The sequence below is a fragment of the Morone saxatilis genome, unplaced genomic scaffold (genome assembly GCF_004916995.1).
Source record: "Morone saxatilis isolate NCDOM2014 unplaced genomic scaffold, NCSU_SB_2.0 Contig21, whole genome shotgun sequence".
NCBI lineage: Eukaryota > Metazoa > Chordata > Actinopteri > Moronidae > Morone > Morone saxatilis.
The window spans coordinates 22039107-22045500 of NW_023339774.1; the positions used below are offsets into that span (position 1 = coordinate 22039107).

The window sequence follows — 6394 nt, forward strand, 5'->3', positions numbered from 1 at the left end:
CTGTTTTTTTTGTTTTTTTTTATGTTAAGCAAGAGAAACCTCGCACACCTCCGCTGACACATCGCAGCACACTTCTGCAAATCCACTGTTTCTAACTCTCGTTTCTGGAGAACAGAAGCATCGATTCATTTCCCTTCTGCTGCAACAGATTTCCATTCTGTCATCACTACCATGGCAACAAAAGGTTTGTGTCGGCATCGAGAGTTAGTCACACAGCTGACCCCTGAACAGGGATTATTCACTCAGTTGCTAAACACCGCTGGAGAAATACTCACAGGAACATCAGTGAAAGTTAAGTAGTAAACTGTGACTGTTGCATTATTATATATGATACTGAATTCATGTAAAAGCTGGATTTTACTGCTGTAGCTGATTATTACCCCCACCCTCTCTGATATACCCCCACAGTCTGGTCTGATTGACTGAAGCACCGTTCGTTATTGTTCCCAATGTGTTCATTCATGTTTAATAAAGCTCGACTGTGAATGTTTAGGTCAGTTTGGACTCGTTTACATTGGCAGAAAGGTAGAAACTGGCACATTTCAACTATTTGTCTGTTACTTTAAGCTTTTTTTTAACCATTTTTTAAATTACTTTTAGTTTTTTCAAACATATTTCTATTACTTGGCTACCTAACTTTAGTTTTTTCAGCTATATCTATATTACTGTTGGCCTTTTCTAGGACTTTTAGCTTTTCTTTACAAATGTTTCCAGTCTTTTAGTTGACTACTTCAACTCTTTCTCCATTACTTTAAGCAATCTACACATTTTAAAACCCTTTATTCATTACTTACAGTTAGTTTGTCACCATTTAATACTTTAATCTAACTATTTCAACTCTTAATCAATTACATCAAGCTAATTTAAACTATTTGTTATTACCTTTTGCTATTTATTTAACAATTTAAGCATTAAATATTACAGGTTATGGGTCAAATTGTGTTAATCTGAAGCAGAAATAAGAAAGAATGTATCCTCACATTATTATTATTGTATTAGTTGAGATACTTTTACTACAGGTCTTTGGTGAGGTAACAGTAACAATCACGTGAAGGCCACGAGTCAAGTTTCTGAAATAATATTAACATTTCACACTCTATTCATCACTTCCTCGGTTCGGTGTATGGTTTCTCTGGAGCTTTTAAACATCAGAGGGAGATTAAGGAAGCAGCGCCGACGTCATGTGAAACATCAACAACCCTGAAGATGGTTTTACTGTCAATAATCAACTTACTGATAAAGCTGCAGAGTCAAAACACAACCAGCACTCTCACAAATTAACCTCCTGACCCGTCGGCCAGGAGAGAGCCGAGTTTAAATCAACACACGTCTACAACACCATGAACACTGTAAAAAATAACTGTAAAAAAAAACAGTAATATTACAGCTGAGCGCCACAAACATACAGTAAAATAACAGAAAATAACTAATACAGTAATTTTATCATTAAAATACAGTTTTTAGCTTTAATTTTATTTACCTTTTTGTCTTAATGTTTAATTAAAGATATTTACACTGTAAAAACAATTCATTGAGCTATAAATACAGGTGAACACTGCTATAATACAAATAATCAGGATTAAATTGACTGTTGTTATTATTTATTTAAATCTGAATGTTAAAAGTTATAGAACACTGTAATAAAATCATATCTGTGAAATTACGAGTATATTAGTTTGGCTGTTTTCACTGATAAAAAATGTATTTGTCAGTTTACAAATTGTTATACCATGATAAAACAACATTTTATCAACATAATTTACAGATATCTGTCAGTTTAACAAACTAATCATTGAACATTACACTAATTTTACATTATATAATATATATTTAACATGTGAATAAAACTAAAATTAACAGTTAACTATAGAACTAAACAGTAAAAGATTCTGTGAAGATTTTACGAATAGCAAAAAATCTTTATTTTGAAAAAAGTACATTTCTTATAAATAAATAGCAATTGATGTTCCTTTACAGTACGGTTTATTTTTACATATAGAATAAATTGCACTGGATATTTTGCAATTTATATAATATTAATAATAAAATGCATAAACTTATAAACCTAGTATTATGTTTTATACTCTAGTGTTCAGTCGGTAGCCCAGAGAATACATGCTGCAGTAATCCTCTGATGCGATACCCGCGACACACCTGCGGCACTGTAGTCCACTCACAGAGATGTCCTTCTGAACCCTCCGTCACAGCGTTGACCGGCGGCGCGGTGGCTCGAGGGAGGACGGCTCAGGACTGGGAAGCCCTGTATGTCGAATTAGGTTTCGTTCATTTCTGCTACCTGGTGGGGTCCTGACGTACCCGCTCGTGCTGCCATGTCAAGCTCCCTCTCAGCGACGGATCTATCTGCTGCTTCACTCACTATCAAAGGATATACACAGAATATAGGAAAACAGTTATTCTCTTATACAGACACAGAGTGACAATGTGGGCGTCCTCCCTCTCTCTGGCCTTGTTGTTGTATGCGCTGCCTCTATGTAGGTTTGATTTCCATAGCCGGACTGCCTCCGAACTCGGAAACTGCTGTTATATCTACGTTCACGGTGAATTAAGGATTTATTTCCACCAAAACACCAGAGTTAGCGATCGTTAAAGCTTAAAAAACAATTTTGAGTGAGTTTATTGTATTTCTGTCAGTAGAATGTCCATCCTACCTCATATTTGTAAGGCGGAAGGGAGGAGTGAACCCCCAGTAGAAATAGAAGCACAGCATCGAAACCTGCGAAATAAGAAAAAGATCAAATTTGTACTAACCAAGATTATACTTTAATGTACTATTATACATGAACATGGTAGTGACGTCAGTCCTGGTGTCATCAAAAACAATAATCTAAAAACAATAAATTCTAAACTAATAAATCTAATAACTAATAAATCTTCCTCTGATTGAAACTGTCCGAAGCAGTTGAACCCCAATGGTCGGCGGGGCCCAGAAAAGTTCCATGGTGAAGTGATAAATGAGGTCGTGTGTCGTGTGTGTGTGTTCGTCGCTCGAACACGTAGGAGGCGTTTCCAACTATATTCAATGCGAGCATATAATTCGTGGTCAGGTCCGTCAACCGACACGCTGTGACGGTCACCGCCGATGGTGAGGGGTCTCTTTACCGTACTCCATCTCCGGCGTCCCGTCCAAAACCGTCAGCAGCAGCTGGAAGCCTGAACCCAAAGCCCTGGCCACCTCCAGTTCCACACCAGGAAAGTAGGAGGAGTCAGGCTCCGACGAGGTGAGATTCACGCACCGACGTTGTTATCTTGCAGAACACCAGAAGAGCTAAATAACACCAAAGTGCAGACGACTGAAGCTTTTATCACCTACCGTCAATGATCAACATATAAGCTATATTATAGATATACCTTCCGTATATTATACCACTGAATTGGTAATTCATAACATAATAGTTAGTCTAGACTATAGTCAAATATTAGAACTTTAATAATAAGTCATTACTGTGAAAATATATAGTTCACTTATTGGCGCGGCGCGCGCATTGTTTTTAACTTAATTAACTATTGTATGTGACACCTTACCAATTATGCTTATTCTCTCTCTTTTCCTGAGGGAAAATCACAAGAAGATAATTCCATTTGTGTCCTTTCTGGTTGTATCTACCAGTTATTCTTGTATTGGAATATTTTAATTCATGTTGGAAATCACGCTGCAACTTTCTTGTTTCAACTTTTTTATTTCTTGTCGTTTCCATGAAATCGAATGTGTGTGCGCTTTCATCGTTTGATGCCAAACTAAGGAAACAAACGTTTGTTCCTGGTGGATAATTTTTACAAGTTCTTAAATTCGGATGTGTTAATTACATATTTTCATGAGTTTAAAAAAAACTGTTTGTGACTGTGGACCATTCTGATTTGTTGATTTATTCTTAAACAACAATGGAGCATCCAGTCGATAATTAAAGTCTTGAAAAATTTGTTGGAAAGTTTCGATAGCGAAGAAACCACAAAACAAAACGTTCCTCATTTACTTTTACATTTTTTGGAACCATTTTTTACAAGTTTTAAGCTTTTTTCGAAAAATTTCTAAACCAAGTTTCAGGCTTCATTTAAACATGTTCTAACTCTCTTAACCTTTTTTGCGGCTGCGGCTGGACGCGCAAAAACATGCTTACAAAGCATCACACAAACTCCACAACACCAACACAAAACAAAACACCAACACAACAAACACCACACACCAAAACACAAACACGTTTGTATTTTGCTAAAAAACCACTTTCTCAGGTAAAACACCTGACGTGGTGTGTTGAAGGGATGTGTGCAGGTTGGAAAACAGCATTAGAGGAAACGAGCCGGAAACAATCGTAAGGACCGAGCCTTTTCATTTATTGGACTCAATAAAACTTTCTCATTGACAGAGAAATTTACTGTTTTTTTTTTTTATGTTACAAGAAGAAACCTTTTCGCAACAACCTCCGCTGGAACCAACCAATCGCCAGCACATTGCAAAAATTCCCCACTGTTTCTAAACTTTTTTCTGTTCTGGAGAAAAACAAGAAAGCAAGGAATTCATTTCTTCTGCTGCAAACAAAGAATTTCCATTCTTGTCATTCCACACCCATGGCAAAACAAAAGGTTTGTGTCTGAGCGTCGAAGAGTTTAAGTCAACAACAGACTGGAACCCTTGAAACAGGGATTACTTTCCACTTCACGTTGGTAAAACACCCTGGATAGGAATTACTCACAGGAAACGATTCACGAAGTTAGTGTAAAGTTAAAAAAAACTGTGACTGTTTGGCATATTATTCATATGATACTGAAATTTCATTGAAAAAAAAGCATTTGTTTAAACTGTGTAAAAGCTGAATTAGTTTTACCCGCACCCTTTCTGGCTGGATATACCCACAGGTGGTGGTCTGAGGTTTGACGACTTGAAGCAAATCGTTCGTTATTGGGTTACATGTTTCATTCAGTTTAAATAAAAGCTCGAAGCTGTGAAGTTCCGGGGGAGGTTCCATGTTGGACTCGCTTTACTGTAACATGGAAGAAAGGTAGAAGACGCACATTTGCAACTATTTGTCTGTTACTTTTAAAAGCTTTTTTTAACCATTTTTTTTAAAATTACTTTTAGTTTTTCAAAAATTTATTTCTTATTTACTGGCTACCTAAACTTTAAGTTTTTTCACGTATAGTCCTATTATTTTACTGGTTGGCTTTTCTTAGGACTTTTTAAGCTGGTTTTTTGTTACAAAAATGGTTTTTTTCCCAGTCTCGTTAGTACACTTCAAAAACTTTCTTTCCTTCCATAACTTTAAAAGGAATCTACAAACATTTTTAAAAAAAATAACCTTTTATTTCATCTTACTAAGCAGTTAAGTTGTGGCACGCATTTAAATAAACTTTAATTAACAATCTTCAAATTCTAATCCAATTACAATCAATAATTTAAAAGCATTTGTTAATGTACCCTTTGCTATTTGTTAAACGAAATTTAAGATCAAATAATTGATTACAGGTTCATGGTTCATTAGTGTTCTTCTTTGAAGCGGAAATAGAAGAAAAGAATGTATCCTTCCAAGTTATTATTATTGTAGTTAGTTGAAAGATAAACTTACACAGGTCTTGGTTTAGGTGAACAGTAACAATGCACGGTGAAGGGCCATCGAGTCACTTTCTTGATATACATTAACGTTTCACAGGTTCTATCCATTGCACGGCTTTCCTCGTTCGGGAGGTTTCTCGTGGAGCTCTGTCAACAGTCAGAAGGAAATTAGGAAGAGCGCCGACGTGCATGTCAAAACATTCAACAAAACCCTACTTGAAGAGTTTACTTGTTTCCCAATTAACCCAACTTGAGCTATAGAGAGCTGCAGCAGTTCAAAAAAAACACAAAAACCAAGCACTTACAAAATTAACACCTTCTGACCGTCGGCCGAGGGAGAAAGCCGAGTTAAATCAAACAACACGTCTAACAAACCCAACATGAACACTGTAAAATAACTTTAAAAAAAAAAAAACAGTAATATTACAGCTGGAGGGCGCCAGACAAAAACAATACAAGTAAAATAAAACAGAAAAAATAAAACTTCATAACAGTAAATTTTATCCATTTAAAAAATACAGTTTTACTTGTAATTTATTACCTTTTGTTCTTAATGGTTAATTAAGAAAGATTGTACAACTGTAAAAACAAATTCCAATTTTGAGCTATTACATAACCAAGGGTGAAAACAACTGCTTATAATAACAGAATACAAGTTCAGATTAAATTTGGACTGTTTATTATTTATTTTTAAATCTGAATGTAAAAAAAGTTATAGAATGTAAATAAAAGTTCATTTATTCTTGGAATTAGCAGTAATGATTGTGTTTTCATGATAAAAATTTATTTGTTTCAGTGTACAAGGGTAGTACAACTTTTATTAAAAAC

At 35.3% G+C, this 6394-nt stretch overlaps 1 protein-coding gene across 1 annotated transcript in view; it reads right to left on the reverse strand.

Annotated features, from left to right (window-relative positions):
• xrcc4 (X-ray repair complementing defective repair in Chinese hamster cells 4) overlaps positions 1-6394 on the reverse strand; it is a gene marked incomplete at its 5' end in the record, with an annotated part of 24220 nt that overhangs the window by 16300 nt on the left and 1526 nt on the right.